We start from the raw sequence: 24,016 nt of genomic DNA, 5'->3' as shown, positions 1-24,016 counted from the left end.
GGCGAGTGTCGTACAGTGGAGTTGTGTACAGTTGAATAGTGTAGAGTGTATTGGTGTATAGTGTAGTAGCGTACAGTGGAGAGGCATAGACTCGAGTGTTGTACAGTTGAGCAGCATATAGTGAAATAGCATACAGTGGAGTGGCGTACAATGGAGTGTGTTAGTGTGGAGAGGTGTATAGTGGAATAGCGTAGTGTAGAGTGGTGTACAGTGGAGTGGCATACAGTGGAGTGCACTTGCGTAGAGTGGAGTGAGATACAGTGTAATGGCATACATTGGAATTGCATAAACTGGTGCAGTGTAGAGTAGAGAGACACAGGGTGTAATAGAGTAGAGTGGAGTAGGGTACAATGGAGTAGTGTAGAGTAGAGAGAGGCACAGTGTAGTGGTGTACAGTGGATTAGCATAGACTGGAGTGGCTTAGAGTGGAGTGGCATACAGTGAGATTGTGTAGAGTGGAGTGTTATAGAGTGGAATATCGGAATATCGGAATACCATTGAGTAGAGTGCTGTAGAGTGTGGCGGGGTAGAGTGTAGTGGGGTAGACTGTAGTGGCGTACAGCAGAATAGCATACTGTGGAATGGCATTGAGTAAAGTGGCATACAGTGGAGTAACGTACAGTGGAGTGGTGTGGAGTGGAATAATGTTGAGGGTTACTGGCTATATTGCATAGTTACCTAGATTGGAGAGACATATAGTCAATTAGTGTACACTAGAGTAGTGAGGAATAGGGAAGAATAGAGTAGAGTGGATTGGCGTAGAGCGGAGTAGCACAGAATGGAGTGATGTACAGTGTAATAGTGCACAGTGGATTGGCGTAAAATGGAGTGATGTATTCTGGACAGGTGTACAATGCAGTGACGTATTTAGGAGTGGCATAGAGTGGAGTGACTTAGAGAGGAGTTGCATAGAGTGCAGTGGGAAAGAGTTGAATGGCATACAGTGGAGTGGCGTACAGTGGAATAGCGTACAGTGGCATACTGTATATTGAAATGGCATGAAGTAGAGTGGCATGGAGTGGAATAACATAGAGTGGAGTGTCGTACAGTTGAGTAGCATACAGTGGAATAGTGTAGAGTGTATTGACATATAGTATAGTAGCGTACAGTAGAGTAGCGTAGACTGGAGTGTCATACCGTTGAGTAGCATACATTGGAATAGCATAGAGTGGACTGGTGTACTGTGCAGTGGTGTACAGTGGAGTGGCGTATAAGGGAATAGCGTAGAGTGGTGTACGGTAAACAGACAAAATATCGACTACAAAATATCGAATGGACATAATATCGAGTTCAAAATATAGGCTGGACAGAATATCGAATGGACAGAATATAGACATCAAAAATATCGTTTTGAAGGTAAGTAATGTAATATCGAAATTTAAAATATAGATAGTCAAAATATCGAAGTACATAATATAGGTTATTAAAAATATCGAAAATTTAATAATATCGAATTTTGTATAGTGTATTTTATGTGTTAAAAGTGTTTATTTATGTTATAATGTATTTTAATTAATGCATTTAATGTTATTTAAATTTTGCATAATTTAATTCTGTAGCGGGTTGTGGGTTTATAGGGTAATAGGGTGGGAAGTAATTTAATTATAATTAATTAAATATGTAAATGTATTTATTGGTATTTGTTTATAATTAATTGTTAATTAATTTTTATTTTGTAATTAATTACATTTTAATTGCCAATTATTTTTATTTAATTGATTAATTGATAATTATGTTAATTTAATTAATGTAATTTTTGTAGCGGGTTGTGGGTTTATAGGGGAATAGGGTGGGAATTAATTTAATTATAATTAATTAAATATGTAAATTTATTTATTGGTATTTGTTTATAATTAATTGTTAATTAATTTTTATTTTGTAATGATTAAATTTTAATTGCCAATTAATTTTATTTAATTGATTAATTGATAATTATGTTAATTTAATTAATGTAATTTTTGTAGTGGGTTGTGGGTTTATAGGGGAATAGGGTGGGAAGTAATTTAATTATAAATAATTAAATATGTAAATTTATTTATTGGCATTTGTTTATAATTCATTGTTAATTAATTTTTATTTTGTAATAATTACATTTTAATTGCCAATTATTTGTATTTAATTGATTAATTGATAATTATGTTAATTTAATTATTGTAACTTTTGTAGCGGGTTGTGGGTTTATAGGGGAATAGGGTGGGAAGTAATTTCAGTATAATTAATTAAATATGTAAATTTATTGGTATTTGTTTAAAATTAATTGTTAATGAATTTTTATTTTGTAATTAATTACATTTTAATTGCCAATTAATTTTATTTAATTGATTATTTGATAATTATGTTAATTTATTTAATTTTATTTTTGTGGCGGGTTGTGGGTTTATAGGGGAGTAGGGTGGGAAGTAATTTATTTATAATTAATTAAATTTGTAAATTTATTTATTGGTATTTGTTGCACTCTTTGGAGTGGGAATAGTCATTTTTACCCCTACGCTATCCAACACTTTCCCTACTGTTGCACTCTCTGGAGTGGGAATAGTCATTTTTACCCCTACGCTATCCAACGCTTTCCCTACAGTTGCACTCTCTGGAGTGGGAATAGTAATTTTTACCCCTACGCTATCTAACCCTTTCCCTACTGTTGCACTCTTTGGAGTGGGAATAGTAATTTTTACCCCTACGTTATCCAACGCTTTCCCTACTGTTGCACTCTCTGGAGTGGGAATAGTAATTTTTACCCCTACGCTATCCAACACCTTATCTACTGTTGCACTCTTTGGAGTGGGAATAGTAATTTTACACTTCCGCTATCCTACGGTAATAATATTGGATATTTTTTTAATTATATTATGTTACTATATATATATATGTTTTAACAAATATGATTGTAAAACTTTTTTATAACTTTAATTAATTATTTAATTATTATAAGTTAATTTAAGTATTTTTAAGTATATGTTAGTAAATAATTTTAAAGATTAATTTAATTTAACATTGTTTTTACTAAATTTGATACTTTTACAAACTATATTTTAGTAAACGATATTTTTTACTCTATATTTTTGTACTTAACTGTTTGTAGATACAAAGTCGATATTCTGTCTGTCGATATTTTGTCGCCGATATTTTAGGTAGTCGATATTATGTCCCTCGATATTATGTCAGTGATTCGTGGTGTACAAAGGAGTTGCGTAGAGCGGAGTCGTGTACAGTTGAGTGTTGTACAGTGGACTGGCGTAGAATGGAGTGAGGTACTGTATAGTGGTGTACATTGGAATAGTGTAGAGTGGAGTGGCGTAGAATTAACAGGCATTTACTGGAATGGCATACAGTGGTATAGCGTAGACTGGAGTAGATTTGATTCACTTTCATTGTTGTGGCATAGAGTGGAGTGTTGTAGAGTGGAGCGGAGTATAGTCTAGTGGTGTGTACTATAGTGGCGTAGAGTGTAATAGCGTACTGTGGAGTGGTGTACAGTGGAGTGACATACAGTGGATTAGCATAGAGTGTAGTATGTAGGGTGGAGTGGCTTACAGTGGAATGGCATACAGTGGAGTAACGTAAAGTGGAGTGCTGTAGAGTGGAATAACATTGAGTGTTATTGGCGTTGAGTGTAGTGATGTAGAGTGGCATATAGTGGAATAGTATAGAGTAGAGTGGCATTGATCTGATTATCGTACAGTGGAGTAGCATAGAGTGGATTGGCGTAGAGTAGAGTGATGTAAAGTGTAGTGCTGTGCAATGGACTGATGTACAGTGTAATAGTGTACACTGGATTGACCTGGAGTGGTGTATAGTATAGTGGAGTGATGTGTTGTGGTGTTCAGTGGAGTGGCGCAAAGTGCAGTGGAATACAGAGAAATAGCAGACAGTGCTGTACACTTAAGTGCTGTACAGCCCAGTGGTATAAAGTAGAACAGCGTAGAGTGTACTGTTGTAGAGTGGAGTTGCGCACAGTGGAGTAGCGTAGAGTGGAAGGGTGTACAGTATACTGGCATACACTAGAGTGGCATAAAATGGAGTGGCATAGAGTGTAATAGCGTACAGTGTAGTGTTGTAGACTGGAGTGGAGTTGGGTGGAGTGGAGTGGCGTACAATAGATTAGAGCAGAGCGAAGTAGCATATAGTGGAGTGATGTGAAGTGGAGTGGTGCAGAGTGTAATGGCATAGCGTGCAGTTGCATACAGTAAAGTGTGGTAATTTAAACAGAAATAGTGTGAAAGTGTTTTAACAGATTGAGATGTGATTTGTGCTAGGATAATGAATTATTTTTTATAAAAAGTGAGTTTTGGTATTATGTGTGAATAGAATAAGTAGTGTTAAAGTAATATTTGTTTAAATACTTCGTGATATATTGTGCTGTGGAATACTGCAGTAAGTTAGGGGTATACTGTGGTGCGTGCGCATGATAAGGCAGTATGTGATTGAATAAAGGCTGGGTTTACCAAAGGTAAAGGCAGCCACGTTGTTTACAGCAAATTCTGTCTACTTTCTACATTCTGCGTTTCACTGCGTTATGCGTTAGGTTCTTAGATCTATGTAAGTAGTAAGTTTTATTTATGTTCCCTACCTATTACCACTTTATTATATGGTTAATATTTACAGAAATTTATTTATAATTTTCTATATATGTTACAGCAGTTTAGGGAAAACAGCGCATTTAAAAGAAAACATTTTTAAGTAGAGTAATTATTTTTAGGTATTACCGCAGTACTGCATAGACTTGTTACTGAACATTTAAATAGGTTAAAAATGGAAAATACACTGTAGTACCTGAAATTTCTAAAATATAGTGTACTACAGTGTATTCTTAATTATTATACTTTTTTATTATTGATATTGCTGTACTCCTGATGCAGAAATATATAGAAAATAAATATTTCTCCCTACCTATAACAACTTTAAAAACGAATGTGAAACCTAATACTTACCTTCATCTAAAGACAAAACGCAGAACACTGGCAAGGTGTAGCTAAAACCAACATGGCTGCCTTTAACTTTTCTAAAGGCAGTCATTAGCCAATCACATAGTGACATGTCATCACTATGTACTGCAGAACTTCTGCAAAAAAACACATATTTCACGAAAATACCACAACAACAGATATCACTAAGTTAAAATGTCCATTAATTAAACAAATACTTACCCTACTTATCTGTAGTATCCAAACAAACATCTGCATACTAGCATGTCTAATCCTGCCAAATTGTATGCAAATCCATTTGGTTGTTTTCACTCTACGTTAGGTACAAAAGTCCATGGGAAATGCTTTAGTGACAAAACATGTGTTGGGACCCCCTTTAATCTTTGCACCCCCTTTGACCAGTCACTGCAAAACTTTGCATCATTCACCAATGTAAAAGGAAGAACAGGTGTGCAAACTTTTGTGGAGGTTCATCAAATGGGCGCAAAGTTATTATTAGGAAAAAATCTGAGGAATTCTTAGCTCTGGTAACCCTAACTGAAGTAGCTACTGCCTCTCTTTAATATATGCGTATTTATTTATATATATCTTCAGTGAAGGGCGCTCAACCTCGGACCTGGGGAATGGGTTCGAGTCTCGGTAACGACGCCAAAAACCTCCTGTGATTCTGGGCAAAACACTTAGGGCCTCATTAGGATGGCGGACGGAAAAGTGTCCCGTCCGCCATGGCCGCGGGAAAAATACTCCCGACTGCACCGCGGACATTCCGCGGTTGCGATTAGGATAATAATATCAAGAAACTCCGACCGCGGCGAACGGATAACATGAAACACCGTCCGCGGCGGACTGAGCACACCAAAGACCGCCGCAAGCGGACGGTACCAAAGAAACACCCTCCGCCGCGGACGAACATGACCGCGGGAACAGGCACAACCGCCGCCATACCTGCGGAGGCTCCGGCCAGGCGATTATGATAACGCCGTCATTCCAACGGAACTCACCACCTTCCTCTACCGCTGCGAAAACAATGCATCGAGAAACGGAGCATGACTGCGGAAGGACCACACGAACACCATCCCTGCCGTCAAACCGATTACAAAATGGCAGACGGAAGTAAATAGAAAACACACCATACAGGTCACCCACCCACCTGAAACACCCACCCCCAGCAACTACACGCCCCAATTACACCCCCCCAAGCACCGAAAAATGCACCAAAATCACCACACCCACAGAACACCTGACTGCCAACAACCATTGGGACACAACCACCACACAGAGTATAAAATGGATCCCTCCCACAACCACAATCCTTTGCATTACAGCATAGCTGCAAGCCAGAGGCATAATAACACTAACAGCAGACACACAAAAACACACATACAACCTGCACACAAACACACCCACCACACAAACACCCACAACACCATCCCTACACAACACACACCTGCACATCCCACCCCACCCCACCAACACCGTGCACATCACACACCATGGCACCAAAGAAAAATCAGAAATTCACAGACTGTGAGTTAAAGGTCATGGTGAATGAAATTATCCGTGTCGAACCACAAATCTTCTTTACCCTAGTCCAACAGACCACCGTGGCAACCAAAAACAACATGTGGGATAGGATAGTGACCAGAGTCAATGCGTCAGGGACCGTGCCACGCACCAAACACGATATCCAGAGGCGGTGGCACGACCTCAAGACAAGGGTGAAAGGCATCAGGGCAAAGAACCACCTGCGGGCACACCACACTGGCGCCCCCCCCCCCCCGGAGCCATTCCATATGCAGAATGGGAGGAGAAGGTGCTGGGCATACTGCACCCTGAGAGCCTTGAAGGAATCGAAGAGGGACTAGAGGCTGGTAAGTCCAAACCAATGACCACCATCATACTGCCATGGTCTGCCTTGCACAACCGCCAAGACACATCTCCCAGGCTCAAATCCATGCATGTGGGCCACATAGTCACCCAAATGTGAAGTCCTGGGCTCAAATGCACCCACCATGACCAAACACAAATGTTTGCTCCTACGTTCCCAGCCTTGCATGTCGTCAAAGCAGCCAGCACTACAACTCCACAGAGGCCCCCATGTCCACAGGGAGGGTGGTAGGGGTTGGGGGGGGGGGGGGGTGAGAGACCAGCACTACAACCCCACAGAGGCCCCCATGTCCACAGGGAGGGTGGTGGGGTGTGTGTGATAGGTGGGTGGGGTGTGTGAGAGACCAGCACTACAACTCCACAGAGGCCCCCATGTCCACAGGGAGGGTGGTGGGGTGTGTGTGATAGGTGGGTGGGGCGTGTGAGAGACCAGCACTACAACTCCACAGAGGCCCCGATGTCCACAGGTAGGGTGGTGGGGGTTGGGGGGTTGAGAGACCAGCACTACAACTTCACAGAGGCCCCCATGTCCACAGGGAGGGAGGTGGGGTGTGTGTGATAGGTGGGTGGGGTGTGTGAGAGACCAGCACTACAACTCCCCATAGGCCCCCATGTCCACAGGGAGGTTGATGGGGTTTGGGGGGGGGTGAAAGACCAGCACTACAACTCCCCATAGGCCCCCATCTCCACAGGGAGGGTGGTGGGTGTTGGTGGGGGTGAGAGACCAGCACTACAACTCCACAGAGGCCCATATGTCCACAGGGAGGGTGGTGGGGGGTGTGTGATAGGTGGGTGGGGTGTGTGGGAGACCAGCACTACAACTCCACCGAGGCCCCCATGTCCACAGGGAGGGTGGTGGGGGTTGAGGGGGGGGTGAGAGATCAGCACTACAACTCCACATAGGCCCCCATGTCCACAGGGAGGGAGGTGGGGTGTGTGTGATAGGTGGGTGGGGTGTGTGAAAGACCCGCACTACAACTCCCCATAGGCCCCCGTGTCCACAGGGAGGGTGGGGGGGGGGGAGACCAGCCCTACAACTCCCCATAGACCCCCATGTCCACAGGGAGGGTGGTGGGGGTTGGGGTGTGTGAAAGACCAGCACTACAACTCCACAGAGGCCCCCATGTCCACAGGGAGGGTGGTGGGGTGTGTGTGATAGGTGGGTGGGGTGTATGAGAGACCAGCACTACAACTCCACAGAGGCCCCCATGTCCACATGGAGGGTGGTGGGGTGTGTGTGATAGGTGGGTGGGGTGTGTGAGAGACCAGCACTACAACTCCCCATAGGCCCCCATGTCCACAGGGAGGGTGGTGGGGTTTGGGGGGGTGAGAGACCAGCACTACAAATCCCCATAGGCCCCCATGTCCACAGGGAGGGTGGTGGGGGTTGGGGGGTGAGAGACCAGCACTACAACTCCAAAGAGGCCCCCATGTCCACAGGGAAGGTGTTGGGGTGTGTGTGATAGGTGGGTGGGGTGTGTGAGAGACCCGCACTACACCTCCACAGAGGCCCCCATGTCCACAGGGAGGGTGGTGGGGGTTGGGGGATAAGAGACCAGCACTACAACTCCCCATAGGCCCCCATGTCCACAGGGAAGGTGGCGGGGTTTGGGGGGGTGAGAGACCAACACTACAACTCCCCATAGGCCCCCATGTCCACAGGGAGGGTGGTGGGGGTTGGGGGGAGGGTGAGAGACCAGCACTACAACTCCACAGAGGCCCCCATGACCACAGGGAGGGTGGTGGGGGTTGGGGTGTGTGAGAGACCAGCACTACAACTCCCCATAGACCCCCATATCCACAGGGAGGGTGGTGTGGGTTGGGGTGTGTGAGAGACCAGCACTACAACTCCACAGAGGCCCCCATGTCCACAGGGAGGGTGATGGGGTGTGTGTGACAGGTGCGTGAGGTGTGTGAGAGCCCAGCACTACAACTCCCCATAGGCCCCCATGTCCACAGGGAGGTTGATGGGGTTTGGGGGGGGGTGAAAGACCAGCACTACAACTCCCCATAGGCCCCCATCTCCACAGGGAGGGTGGTGGGGTTTGGGGGGGTGAGAGACCAGCACTACAACTCCCCATAGGCCCCCATGTCCACAGGGAGGGTGGTGGGGGTTGGGGGATGAGAGACCAGCACTACAGCTCCACAGAGGCCCCCATGTCTACAGGGAGGGTGGTGGGGGCTGGGGGGGAGAGAGACCAGCACTACAACTCCACAGAGGCCCCCATGTCCACAGGGAGGGTGGTGGGGTGTGTGTGATAGGTGGGTGGGGTGTGTGAGAGACCAGCACTACAATTCCACAGAGGCCCCCATGTCCACAGGGAGGGTGGTGGGGGTTGGGGGGTGAGAGACCAGCACTACAACTCCACAGAGGCCCCCATGTCCACGGGGAGTGTGGTGGGGTTTGGGGGGGGGGGGAGAGACCAGCACTACAACTCCCCATAGGCGCCCATATCCACAGGGAGGGTGGTGGGGGTTGGGGTGTGTGAGAGACCAGCACTACAACTCCACAGAGGCCCCCATGTCCACAGGGAGGGTGGTGGGGGTTGGGGGTGAGAGACCAGCACTACAACTCCACAGAGGCCCCCATGTCAACAGGGAGGGTGGTGGGGTGTGTGTGATAGGTGGGTGGGGTGTGTGAGCGACCAGCAATACAACTCCCCATAGGCCCCCATGTCCACAGGGAGGGGGGTGGGGTTTGGGGGGTGAGAGACCAGCACTACAACTCCCCATAGGCCCCCATGTCCACAGGGAGGGTGGTGGGGGTTGGGGGGATGAGAGACCAGCACTACAACTCCACGGAGGCCCCCATGTCCACAGGGAAGGTGGTGGGGTGTGTGTGATAGGTGGGTGGGGTGTGTGAGAGACCAGCACTTCAACTCCACAGAGGCCCCCATGTCCACAGGGAGGGTGGTGGGGGTTGGGGGGGGGTGAGAGACCAGCACTACAACTCCCCAATAGGCCCCCATGTCCACAGGGAAGGTGGTGGGGTTGGGGGGGGGTGAGAGACCAGCACTGCAACTCCCCATAGGCCCCCATGTCCACAGGGAGGGTGGTGGGGTTTGGGGGGGTGAGAGACCAGCACTACAACTCCACAGAGGCCCCCATGTCCACAGGGAGGGTGATGGGGGTTGGGGTGTGTGAGAGACCAGCACTACAACTCCCCATAGGTCCCCATGTCCACAGGGAGGGTGGTGGGGGTCGGGGGGGGTGAGAGACCAGCACTACAGCTCCACAGAGGCCCCCATGTCCACAGGGAGGGTGGTGGGGGTTGGGGGGTGGTAGACCAGCACTACAACTCCACAGAGGCCCCCATGTCCACAGGGAGGGTGGTGGGGTGTGTGTGATAGGTGGGTGGGGTGTTTGAGAGACCAGCACTACAACTCCACAGAGGCCCTCATGTCTACAGGGAGGGTGGTGGGGGTTGGAGGGGGGTGTGAGACCAGCACTACAACTCCACAGAGGCCCCCATGTCCACAGGGAGTGTGGTGGGGTTGGGGGGGGGTGAGAGACCAGCACTACAACTCCCCATAGGCCCCCATATCCACAGGGAGGGTGGTGGGGGTTGGGGTGTGTGAGAGACCAGCACTACAACTCCACAGAGGCCCACATGTCCACAGGGAGGGTGGTGGGGTTGGGGGGTGAGAGACCAGCACTACAACTCCACAGAGGCCCCCATGTCCACAGGGAGGGTGGTGGGGTGTGTGTGATAGATGGGTGGGGTGTGTGAGAGACCAGCACTACACCTCCCCTTAGGCCCCCATGTCCACAGGGGGGGGGGGTGGGGGGGTGAGAGACCAGCACTACAACTCCCCATAGGCCCCCATGTCCACAGGGAGGGTGGTGGGGGTTGGGGGGGTGAGAGACCAGCACTACAACTCCACAGAGGCCCCCATGTCCACAGGGAAGGTGGTGGTGTGTGTGTGATAGGTGGGTGGGGTGTGTGAGAGACCAGCACTACAACTCCACACAAGCCCCCATGTCCACAGGGAGGGTGGTGGGGGTTGGGGGGGGTAAGAGACCAGCACTACAACTCCCCATAGGCCCCCATGTCCACAGGGAAGGTGGTGGGGTTGGGGGGGTGAGAGACCAGCACTGCAACTCCCCATAGGCCCCATGTCCACAGGGAGGGTGGTGGGGGTTGGGGGGGTGAGAGACCAGCACTACAACTCCACAGAGGCCCCCACCTCGACAGGGAGGGTGGTTGGGGTTGGGGTGTGTGAGCGCCAGCACTACAACTCTCCATAGGCCCCCATGTCCACAGGGAGGGTGGTGGGGGTTGGGGTGTGTGAGAGACCAGCACTACAACTCCACAGAGGCCCCCATGTCCACAGGGAGGGTGATGGGGTGTGTGTGACAGGTGTGTGTGGTGTGTGAGAGACCAGCACTACAACTCCCCATAGGCCCCCATGTCCACAGGGAGGGTGGTGGGGTTTGAGGGGTGAGAGACCAGCACTACAACTCCCCATAGGCTCCCATGTCCACAGGGAGGGTGGCGGCGGTAGGGGGAGTGAGAGATCAGCACTACAACTCCGCAGTCCCCATGTCCACAGGGCGGGTGGTGGGGTGTGTGTGATAGGTGGGTGGGGTGTGTGAGAGACCAGCACTACATTTCCCCAATGGCCCCCATGTCCACAGGGAGGGTGGTGGGGGTTGGGGTGTGTGAGAGACCAGCACTACAACTCCACAGAGGCCCCCATGTCCACAGGGAGGGTTGTGGGGGTTGGGGTGTGTGAGAGACCAGCACTACAACTCCCCATAGGCCCCCATGTCCACAGGGAGGGTGGGTGAGAGACCAGCACTACAACTCCACAGAGGCCCCCATGTCCACAGGGAGGGTGGTGGGGTGTGTGTGATAGGTGGGTGGGGTGTGTGACAGACCAGCACTACAACTCCACAGAGGCCCCCATGTCCACAGGGAGGGTGGTGGGGGTTGGGGGGTGAGAGACCAGCACTACAACTCCACAGAGGCCCCTGTGTCCACAGGGAGGGTGGTGGGGTGTGTGTGATAGGTAGGTGGGGTGTGTGAGAGACCAGCACTACAACTCCACAGTGGCCCCCATGTCCACAGGGAGGGTGGTGGGGGTTGGGGGGTGAGAAACCAGCACTACAACTCCACAGAGGCCCCATGTCCACAGGGAGGGTGGTGGGGTTGGGGTGGTGAGGGACCAGCACTACAACTCCCCATAGGCCCCCATGTGTCATACCAGAGCAAGATTGAGTCATCATACCATTTGCTGCCCACTGCATCTCCTCCTGCAAACTGTCATGTACATAGACATCTTCACAGGGGGACATCCAATAGCAGGACAGGACCACACATATCCAAGTATTGCCTTCCCACCTCCACGCCACCATAATGGCCTGTACTGTCAACCACAACAACACAATGACAACAACAACCATGTCCTGATTACATAGTGATTTGGAAAGTTGCTACCAAAAACATGTCATGTCCACAACATTGATTCTGAAAATCTTGTCCCTCAGGTGATGGCAACTTGACCGGCGAAAGCAGCATCCGCCAGCAACAGTCGCCCCCCTCACAGCACGGACTCTCTGGGGACGATTCTATTGACAGCTCGGGTGCAGAGGACAATGCGGCCCCAAGCAGACTCGCAGGGCCATTAGGCTCCCAGGACATCCCTGCCTCCACCACCTTGGCCTGTGTCACTACACCAACACCTGCCATTGTGAGCTGTGCAGCCACCACTACTCCTTCCTGTGCCACCCTGCCCGACCCATCGCCCGATGATCGCCCATTGACATCCCAGGCAAGCAGGGAGAGTGGACGGGAGACGACACAGGTGAGGCCACAGCTCAGAAGCAGGAGTGCAGTTGTCCGGCGAGGTGGTGAAGGACACCCACCCCATCCTGGTGCCGAAACCCTAGAAGCCATCGCCAGAGTCCATGCCTCCTATGAGCGGTCGCAGGCACAGTCCGATAGGGCCCACCAAGACTCGCAAGAGAGCAGCCAGCTGCTGGGGTCCATTGACACTCGCATTGGCCATATTGTAGACCTCATGGGCCAGCAAACTGCTTCGTGGAGGGATTGGTTATCCCACGCAACACCCCCCCCTCACCCAAGTGCCCAGCGGGACAGGTCACCAACACCACCGCCACCCACACCTGAGCCCACGGACAGGGAGGTGGCCCCTGACCAACCTGCCCCCACAGTTGTCTCCGCTCCGGCTCCAAGACGGAGGGGCCGTCGGAGGCTGGATGCAGCTGAGAGCAGTGGAAATGCCTCATCTACCCGCTCTAAGAGGGGCCGCCAATGACTTCACCCATCCTTGAGCCTGCCATTCACCCTGTCAACTATCCTGTCCCACAATGCCAAGCATTGGCACACGTCTGTTGGACTAGGTGGACATCACAGCAATGTGGGGTCCACACAGTGTTTTCATCTGCCATGAACTTCAACTCTCACTTCCCCCACAACACCTAATTGTAAATATGCACCAACATCAATTCACAACCTGTTAATAAACACGACGTAAACACTCAATGCTGTGTGACCCCCATGTTTTAATCACATGATTGTCTTAGGAATTCTCATTACCAGGTGCAGGTATCAATGTTCTGGAGAATCATGCCTCTGTGGGAGTGACCTAGGGATAATGAGAGAACAACAAAAACAGGTCAGGAAAGTGATTCACACCCATCACAACACACTGTACTACCACATCACACAAACCATACTTATCACCAATTATGTGGATCACAGGACACACATCAGGGAGCTTTGCATGTACACCATCTACCACACACATCTGTAAACAGCACATACCAGAACAGGCAGCATACACACGCCACATATACACTCCACCAGCAAACATACATCACGCATTGTCTAGCTGCACAAGAGGTAGTTACTCACATTCAAGGAAAATAGCGATCAATGAGCTGACGCCTCTGGTCCACACCTTCTTTCTCACCACTATTCTCATCAGTGGACATGGGTGGGATGGGAGGCGGAGCAACCTGTTGGTCTTCAGGGTCTATGATTAGTTCAATGTTATTGCGCAATGCCAGGGTGTGGAGCACGCAGCATGCAATCACGATCTTGCAAACTTTGGCAGGTGAATATGGCAGGGCCCCTCCGGTTTTATCCAGGCAGCGAAACCTAGACTTCAGCAATCCAAAAGTGCGTTCCACCATCGACGTATCCTCCCATGGGCATCATTGTAACGCATTTCACCAGGGGTAGTAGGATTTGGTATGGGGCTCAGCAGCCACGGTCGGTTTGGGGATGCAGTGTCGCCTAGGTGGGGGGAAGACAGACACAAATATCATTACCAGGATTGGTGGGAACAGCATGCGAGACATGCAACACAATTGTCCTCACAGCATACTCACCTACAAGCCATGCACGTTCTGGACTCAGATTAGCCATCAGTTGGGGAACAATGCTGCTCCGCAGGATGTGGGAGTCATGTGCGGAGCCTGGAAATCTAACACACACATGGGAGATTATGTTGTCAGCCAGGCACACCACTTGCACGTTGATCGAATGGTAGTGCTTTTGATTGCGATATACAGGTTCGCGTGCCCGGGGTGGAATGAGAGCAATATGTGTTCTATCAATGGAACCCACTACGTGTGGTATCTGGGCCAGGGCATAGAAGTCCCCTTTGACTGCTGGCAACTCTGCTGGGCGTGGAAAATGGATGTAATCATCCTTGTAAAGCATCATGGCATTCAGAACATCCCGCAGTACCATGCTGTCCCACTGTGTACTGGAAAGTGCTAGTTGCAAAGAAGTGAAGTGCCACCATCACCTTTGCTGTGGGTGCAATAGCTCCTGGATAATTTCTGCGTGGCTGCAGATGAGGTGACACTTGGGCTACAAGCTCAAGCAATCTACGTCGATCAAGCCGGAATTTTTGGATCACCTCCTCGTCAACCATGTTCTCCAGCACAGTGTATGGACGATGCACATTTGGAGCCCTCCTGTGTGGGAGTAGATGGGAGCAGATGTCAATTGACCAACAACGCATAGCTGTGCCACACTATCACAAGTTGACCAACATAATGCAAATAAGACATGTTGCAGACAAGGATTACATGTGTGACGTGACCAATATTCAATGCAATTCTGATAACTACACACACAATGTTCACGCACAAACAACAACATGTCTGCAAAACATGTACAATGTAATGTGCACACATGTAGAAATAACTGCAAACAACACATGACTTAGGGCCCAAATGTGGCCAAGCGTCCCCACAGACACACATGCACGTGCACACACAACACGAACATGGAACACACCCTCCTTGTCTTCATGCACCCATGACCCCACCCACAATGCTGGGCATCCTCCATTACATGCAGGGGCACACAACAGGCAACACACATACGCATATACAGAATGCATGTATACCCCCATCATTGTTACTTGCACACACAAACCACACACTCACAACAGCTTCTGAAAGTGGTCAGACACCCTTGATGTACTGTGTAGATGTGTACAAATGGAAACGTGTGTCCGCAAAACCAAGACATCAACACGTCGCCATGCACATCTGATGCAACTTGGGTGTACATTAATAGCCTTTCTTGACCACTGGCAAGGTCAATAGTATGAGCACACATGCCAAAAATGGACATGAAAGACACACGTGGCCACGGGCCATTGTCTTGACATCATAATTCTTGGAGCATTCTGGACATGTCCTAACACACATGTACGACTATCAACATTACATGTGTGCGGAAACATGCAGTGTGTGTACATACGCCATGTGTGGACGCCTTCCACCTACACAGAAGTTGCTCATTCATCCTACTATTGTGCATGACATATGCTGTATGGTCAAGGACCATCACGGTCACACCCCGCAAAACGCATGTGCGTACTACCGCGACGGTGCATCATTTGAAAATCATCACTCAGTGACGTCGCTATTGTGGTGCACGCTTTCCACGGGGGCGGTGCAGGCTAACACATACTTTTGGATATGAAAATCGAGATGGCAGTTGATACCCCACCTAACAGTCACATTGCAGAACCCACTGCAGACCGCCGGTCTTGGCGGGTCACCCAACGCCGGTCTTGGCCGGTCACAAACCGCCGGTCTTGGCCGGTCACACACTGCCGGTCTTGGCGGTGTGTGACCGGCCAAGACCGGCGGTGTGTGACCCGCCAAGACCGGCGGTGTGTGACCGGCCAAGACCGGCGGTTTGTGACCAGCCAAGACCGGCCGTGTGTGACCGGCCAAGACCGGCCGTGTGTGACCCACCAAGACCGGTGGTGTGTGACCGGCCAAGACCGGCGGTGTGTGACCCGCCAAGACCGGCGGTGTGTGACCTGCCAAGACCGGCGGTGTGTGACCGGCCAGGGCCATCCATGCCATGGTGTCCTCAATGCACAGGCCGATCACCAACGGCCAGCACCCGGCGGTGGGTGACCGTCCAAGACCGACGGTGGGTGACCAGCCAAGACCGGAGGTGTGTGACTGACCAAGACCGGTGGTCTGCGGTGGGTTCTGCAATGTGACTGTAAGGGAGGGCATCAACTGCCATTTCGAATTTCATATTCAAAAGTATGTGTTGGCCTGCACCGCCCCCGCGGAATGCGTGCACCGCCATAGCGACGCCAGTGATTGTATTTTTTTCAAATGATGCACCATCGCAGAAGCGCGCACATGCGGTTGCCGATGTGTGACCGTGACGGTCCGTACACATGTAGCCAATGGAAACAGGTAAGGCGGGGCACGTATGCGCATTCAAAAATAGCAGAAGCCGTGCACCGCCACACCAGGGCCAGTCATTGGCTCTTTTTGAATGAGGCATCCAGGGTAAAACAATTGCTGCAGACTTGTGCCACTGATATGTGCTCAGGGCCCTATATATGTGTGAATTTCTGCAGCACACATTCACTGCTTTCATCCACTGCTGCCTGCGACCATCACCTCGACCTGCTGCTGCTGAGCTGACCAACAACTGCTGCCTGCGACCATCACCTCGACCAGCTGCTGCTGAGCTGACTAACAACTGCTGCCTGCGACCATCACCTTGACCTGCTGCTGCTGAGCTGACCAACAACTGCTGCCTGCGACCATCACCTCGACCTGCTGCTGCTGAGCTGACCAACAACTGCTGCTGTAGTGCCACAGTCCTGGACCTTGCCATGCAGAGAGTGTGAGAGATCCGGTCTCGTCCCTTCACCGCAGCGGAGCTGGCTGTTCTTGTGGGCAGTGTGCTCAGCCACTATGAACTGCTCTACGGTGCACCCGGACAGGTGGTAAGTGCAGTGGGGAACATGTTGGTGGGCATGAGGTAGTCACTGACTCCTGGCTTCTGCAAGCTTGGCGGTGTGCTGTGGGACCTTCACATGTGTTGTACTGAGCATGGCTGCATGTAGATACGTGTTTCTACGATGTTTGTGAATGTCAAACTGTCCACTAACGTTCCCCTCTTGTCTCCCATCATGGTAGGTCAAGCTGCACCTTCGCAAGGCCGTGTGGAGGACCATAGCACGTGATGTACGGGCAGTGGGGGTGTGCAATAGACGACACACACACTGCCACAAGCGCTGGGACGACATATCCAGGCTGAGCAAGAATGTTGCGGAGATGACACTGGGGATGATTCCAAGATCAACACGTCTGGCCCGACGCACCATGACCCCTCTAATGCACAGTATCATTGCTGTGACGCATCCTGACCTGTCCGCCCGGCTGAGAGGGGATCAACAGCAAACTACCGGTAAGCAGACTGTATGTGTCTGTGACTTGTGAGTGCATGCATGTATTGGTGCTCAGACACAGTAGTGACATCCGTGGTGCATTTGTTTTGCTGCAATTTCATGTTGGTGCAATTAGCGGAGTGAGCGGTAGCATCCATGTCCGCCAGGTGGACAGGCCACTTGCTTTGTAGTTGAGGGTTCCAGGATATGCCGTTGAGGTCTGTGGTCCCTTGGCATTACATGTGTGGTGGTCTACAAGCACTTGCCCTGTTCGTATGATGTACATGTTTCACAGCCACCGCTGGTTCTTTGATATGAGGATGTCTGGTAGGGGTAGGTCGTGTGCAGGATGGGTGCTACATGGTTTTAGTCTGTAAGGAAATTTGTGATTTTGTGACCTTCAGTACGTGAGTGTGGCACTTAGTTAAACCTCTTTTCTCTCTGTTTCAGCTTTGGTAGAGGATACTGACCCACAGACGATGGAGATGAGTGGTGGCAATGCATCCGGATCCGAGATCACACACACTCAGACTGACACTGAGGAGGGCAGCCCCGGAGAGGGGTACAGAACCGTCCCTGAGGACTCACATGTGGAAACACCATCGTCCTCATCTTCAGACAGTGTTGGTGAGTCAGCACTGTTGTCACAGACAGGGAGTGGGCAATCAACACCTTCAGTCGGGACACAGCACACAGGGCCCACACTGCCACCAACTGCAACAAGTACTGCTCGTGCTCGCCAGAGTAGGGGGAGCAGAGTTGCCTTCGGTGCAGGCACCGCAGACCCTGCCCCTGTGACACAAAGTGCACTTTGTGCTGAGGTGGTTGATCTGCTGCGACAGCTGTGTGTAGGGCAGACCAACATGATTAATGCATTCCTAGACCACGATAGCAAGTTGGGGCAGGTGGTGGCATTCATGGAGGGGAGGCATGGCGATGTTGCTGGTCTCCACAGAACAGTTCAGTCATTGGCAAACACTGTGTCTTCAGCCATTGTACAGTCGCATAGACAGGGTGCTACTTCTGTTCCCCCATCCACACCACTTGATGTCTCAGGGGGAGTGATTTTTCAGACCAGGCCTCATTTACAGGTTATTGCACTAGAGGCAGCCAGAGGCAGCAAGGCAGGGCATGGAGGGTACAGACACCATCCCCTAGGACTGGGAAATCTTTCACCAAAGATGACGTGAGCTACACTGGAGTTGACACACAGGATCCTCAAGGGGTGTTGGGGGAAATGGCTTCACATGCTACACAGGCATCCCCCACAAAAGGTACTCCCAAGGCAAGGGCACCTCCCAAGTCCAGGGACACTCACAAGGACAAGGACACTACAAAGGAAGGGGCAACTCCAAAGAGCAGGGACACTCCCAGGGACAAGGACACTACAAAGGCAAGGCCACCTCCAAAGGGCAGGGACACTCCCAGGGACAAGGACGCTTCAAAGGAAAGGCCACCTCCAAAGAGCAGGGACACTCTCAGGGACAAGGACGCTTCAAAGGAAAGGCCACCTCCAAAGAGCAGGGACACTCCCAGGGACTAGGACGCTTCAAAGGAAAGGCCACCTCCAAAGAGCAGGGACACTCCCAGGGACAAGGACGCTTCAAAGGAAAGGCCACCTCCAAAGAACAGGGAAACTCCCAGGGACAAGGACACTACAAAGGAAAGGCCACCTCCAAAGAGCAGGGACACTCCCAGGGACAAGCACGCTTCAAAGGGAAGGCCACCTCCAAAGAGCAGGGACACTCCCAAGGACAAGGACACTACAAAGGAAGGGGCAACTCCCAAGAGCAGGGACACTCCCAAGGACAAGGTCGCTTCAAAGGACAGGTACACTACAATGGACAAGTCTGCACCCAGGGACAGGGCACCGCCCAGGGATCAGGGAAATTCCAGAGACAGGACACCTCCTACGGCCAAGGCACATCCCAGGAACAAGGGTTCTCCCATGTACACTAGCTCCATCAAGGACAGGCATACATCACCCCTGGCTGAACTGAGGCTGATGTTGTTGAAGGAACGTAAAACCGATGTGTCAGCGGTGGAGTCCCCCATACCTCTACTCCCATCCATGCCCGTCAGAAGCTGAGGAAGGAGTACACTGTTGTTGCATCCCCCATTACACATGATGCAGAGGGCAGAAGGCAGGTCCACAGCAAACGACAAGCAGGGTCCAGCACGTCACCAGAGAGCAGACCCCCAACAGCACATGATCCACCTTTGATGGGTGATATTTCAGATGAGTCCGCACCACTTACCAGTCCAGTCATGTCCAGGGTGCCCTCACATATCCCTAAGAAACGTAGACACACACCATTCATACCTGACCACCCCGATGTCGCTCCAGTACAGCTATCCCCAGCTCCCAGAGCCACCCTGCCTCCTGGCCCATACAGCCCTGTGGCTCATCATTTCAGTGGTCATAGTGGTGCAGCTGCAGTTCACTCTCATGTGTCAGATAGTGGCACTGTGTCTGTTGTTTGCTGTCATGCATCCTGTAGTAGCACTGTGTCAGTTGTGCCCTCTCCTGTTTCTGGTGCTGGCAGTGTGTCTGGGTCTATGGCTCATGTGTCAGTCAGTCGATCTGTGGCAGTGTCTCACGCGGCAGTGTGTCTGGGTCTATGGCTCATGTGTCAGTCAGTCGATCTGTGGCTGTGTCTCACACTCCTGTTTCTGGTGCTGGCAGTGTGTCTGGGTCTATGGCTCATGTGTCAGTCACTAGAGCTGTGGCTGTGTCTCACACTCCTATTTCTGGTGCTGGCAGTGTGTCTGGGTCTATGGCTCATGTGTCAGTCACTAGAGCTGTGGCTGTGTCTCACACTCCTGTTTCTGGTGCTGGCAGTGTGTCTGGGTCTATGGCTCTATGGCTCATGTGTCAGTCACTAGAGCTGCGGCTGTGTCTCACACTCCTGTTTCTGGTGCTGGCAGTGTGTCTGGGACTATGGCTCATGTGTCAGTCACTAGAGCTGTGGCTATGTCTCACACTCCTGTTTCTGGTGCTGGCAGTGTGTCCGAGGCAAGCAGTTCAAGCAGTCCACCAGATTATGTGATGTGAGGTGTAGTTCCCATCACTCACATGTCATTTGACTTGGTGTGTAGATTGTCCATGGGACGGGTGGCTTGACCCACGTACTTGTGCTGCCTCTGATGTACCTGCTCTGTGCCTTGGACTGTTGAGGCACTTGGCCCCTCTCATGTGCTGCCACTGATGTCCCTGCTCTGTTACGTACACTGCCCTGTTGCTGTTAGGATGCTGAATTGTGCCCTCTCATGTGCTGCCACTGATGTCCCAGCTCTGTTACGTACACTGCCCTGTTAGGATGCTGCATTGTGCCCTCTCATGGGCAGCCACTGATGTCCCTGCTCTGTTACGTACACTGCCCTGTTGCTGTTAGGATGCTGCATTGTGCCCTCTCATGTGCTTCCACTGATGTCCCTGCTCTGTTACGTACACTGCCCTGTTGCTGTTAGGATGCTGTATTGTGCCCTCTCATGTGCTGCCTCAGATGTACCTGCTCTTTGCCATGGTCTCTTGATGCACTTAACCCCTCTCATGTGCAGCCTCAAATGTACCTGCTCTGTGCCTTGGACTGTTGATGCACTTAACCCCTCTCATGTGCTGCCTCAGATGTACCTGCTCTGTGCCTTGGACTGTTGATGCACTTAACCCCTCTCATGTGCTGCCTCAGATGTACCTGCTCTTTGCCATGGTCTCTTGATGCTCTGTGTCCCTCTCATGTGCAGCCTCAGATGTACCTGCTCTGTGCCTTGGACTGTTGATGCACTCAACCCCTCTCATGTGCTGCCTCAAATGTACCTGCTCTGTTACGACCACTACCCTGTTGCTGTTCTGATTCTGCACTGTGCCCTCTCATGTGATGCCTCTGATGTACCTGCTCTTTGCCATGGACTGTTGATGCTCTGTGCCCCTCTCATGTGCAGCCTCAGATGTACCTGCTCTTTGCCATGGACTGTTGATGCTCTGTGCCCTCTCATGTGTAGCCTCAGATGTACCTGCTCTGTGCCTTGGACTGTTGATGCACTTAACCCCTCTCATGTGCTGCCTCAGATGTACCTGCTCTGTGCCTTGGACTGTTGATGCACTTAACCCCTCTCATGTGCTGCCTCAGATGTACCTGCTCTGTTACGACCACTGCCCTGTTGCTGTTCTGATTCTGCATTGTGCCCTCTCATGTGCTGCCTCTGATGTACCTGCTCTTTGCCATGGACTGTTGATGCTCTGAGCCCCTCTCATGTGCAGCCTCAGATGTACCTGCCCTTTGCCATGGACTGTTGATGCTCTGTGCCCCTCTCATGTGCTGCCTCAGATGTACCTGCTCTGTTGTATCCAATGCCCATGCTCTTGGCTACTATAAAATTACACCCCTATTATGTTTAATAAAGCAAGTCAATCATGTGTAGTGGTTTGTCGTTGTCATTCCTGGTTGTGTACTTGCATTGTGGATATATTGGTGCGATCGTACATGAAGTTTCTAAAACATGACACTCCCCCTCCCAACGTCATAGCCCTGGCAGTTACTCCCCGTCCGATACAAATTGGTGTGTTGGCGTACCTGCGTCGTCGTCGGTGATGGTCCATGACTTGCTGGTGGTGGAGCACGAAGAGTATCGGAAATGCGAGCAGCTTGTGGTGGGTATCTCTGCAATGTGTTGCATCTTCGCTGTGGGGAATCCGCCGTGTTCAGGCAGGTTGTTTTTCCGCAGCGATTTGATGTGTGTTTTCCGCCATCGTGATATGGAGGACGGTCGGAGACGTCATTCCATATGGCGGTGTCTCTGGATTGGTTACGTCCGCCGCGGGGTCGGGTGTAGTTCCGCGGCGGTGCGTGCTCTTCCGCCGCGTACGGACTTTTGACAGTGTTTCACATCCTAATATGGCGGACGGACTGACCGCGGCAGGCGGAATGGAAAAAGGCATTTTCCTCCTACTCCAGCCCGGCGGTCGTCCTTCCGTCCGCCATCCTAATCGACCCCTTAATCTCCCCATGCCTAAATCGAATGTGTGTCCTCATGTAACGTAACTGGTGCTATGTAAAGCGCTCTGATACCCGATTCGGTTCGGGTCTAGTTCGCGCTATATAAAACTCTGCAAAAAAAAAAAAAAGGTTAAAGTAACGTTATAGTTAGGGGAAAATTTCAGTGACAACATAACATTCTTTAAAAAAAAGAAAAAGGGCGTGGCTTGGGTAGCAAGCATGGCGGACGCAGCCTGAGCGGGTTCTGTTCACCCACGCACAAATCCTGCTGATAATCCTGCACAGATCCTGCCCTGAGGAGCTGTGAACTACCCTGACCGACGCCCGATCAACTGTGGCCATGGCGTCGGATTCATATCCAGGATCGCGGCGCTACTGTGGTCGATTTTGGTCTACGGTGATACTATGGGGCATGAGCTGGGCCTTTACCCCAGCAGCCGGGCTGTGTCGTAGTGTGCGCCGCACGTCCGAGAGGCGCTGAGGGTCCACTGAGTCCCCGCATAGTGTATCAGTCCTGAATTGATGCAGGGACGCCACATCCCTTCTTCCCCCCACTGCTCCACCTGAAGATCTTCCTGCCTGCTTGGAGGCGCGGCTGGGCCGTCCCGAGACACACGCCGCAGCCTCCGACCTCACCAGCGCTTACTGCGGAGCTCCGGCCAGCGCCATTTGGAATCTCGGGCCCGGTCGGGCCCGGTCGGACCCGCCCTTTGATGAAGTGCCACTCATTGGGCTCCTGCTGGCCCGGACGCCTTGGGTCACCATGGGAGCCGTGTGTGAAGCTCCGGAGGATTGCTGTAGGGCCAGGGACGGATGGGAGTGCAGTAACTGGTGTTTTGGATCCCCCCCTCCCCCTGCTGGTGAGTAGGGCTCCTATGCGCAGATTCCGGTTGGGGAAGACCGCTCCTACCTCCTGGGGTGGCACCTCAGGACGACCAGGGCCCCCCCCACCACAGTGAGAGCGCAACATTCATCCTCCCCCCCCCCACTTTTGCGGGGCTCCATCTTGGGGCGCAGTCGGCGCGGGGAGGCCTGTGCCCACATGACCGGCGCAGACAGCAAGGAGCTGATTCTGGTGGCTGGCGTTGACGACCAATGGGGAGAGGATCAGAAGGCGTGTGTTGCCATAGCTCGCTCAACAGGTGGGGCCAATGCCATAGCTGAATCTGCTCTGTCCCTCACTGCTGCGGCTGCCCCCCTCGCACTCCTCTTCTTCTGGCGTCTGTGTTGGTGGGGGCGCGACCTGCCACCTAGGCGCTGTTGTGCCACTGTAGGGCCTTCAGGAGATCGCTGGCATGGAGCACAGCCCAGGCCCTGGCAGGGATCCTGGATGGGCTGAGGCGGAGCAGGAGCACTGATTGGTCCGGATTATGTACATAGCTCTGCAGCCTGGCTAGGCCCGGTCTTGAGTGGACCCAGGAAAAGATGGCTGCATCTTCCCCACGTCCCCAGCTTCCGGACTCATGCCTTCCTCTCGTATGTTGACCGGCGTGGGTGCCTTGAAAGAAGT

This window comes from Lissotriton vulgaris, chromosome 5, assembly GCF_964263255.1.
Source record: "Lissotriton vulgaris chromosome 5, aLisVul1.2, whole genome shotgun sequence".
NCBI classification, from domain to species: Eukaryota; Metazoa; Chordata; class Amphibia; order Caudata; family Salamandridae; genus Lissotriton; species Lissotriton vulgaris.
The sequence above is the reverse complement of the archived record's forward strand: the minus strand, read 5'-3'. Positions refer to the sequence as shown.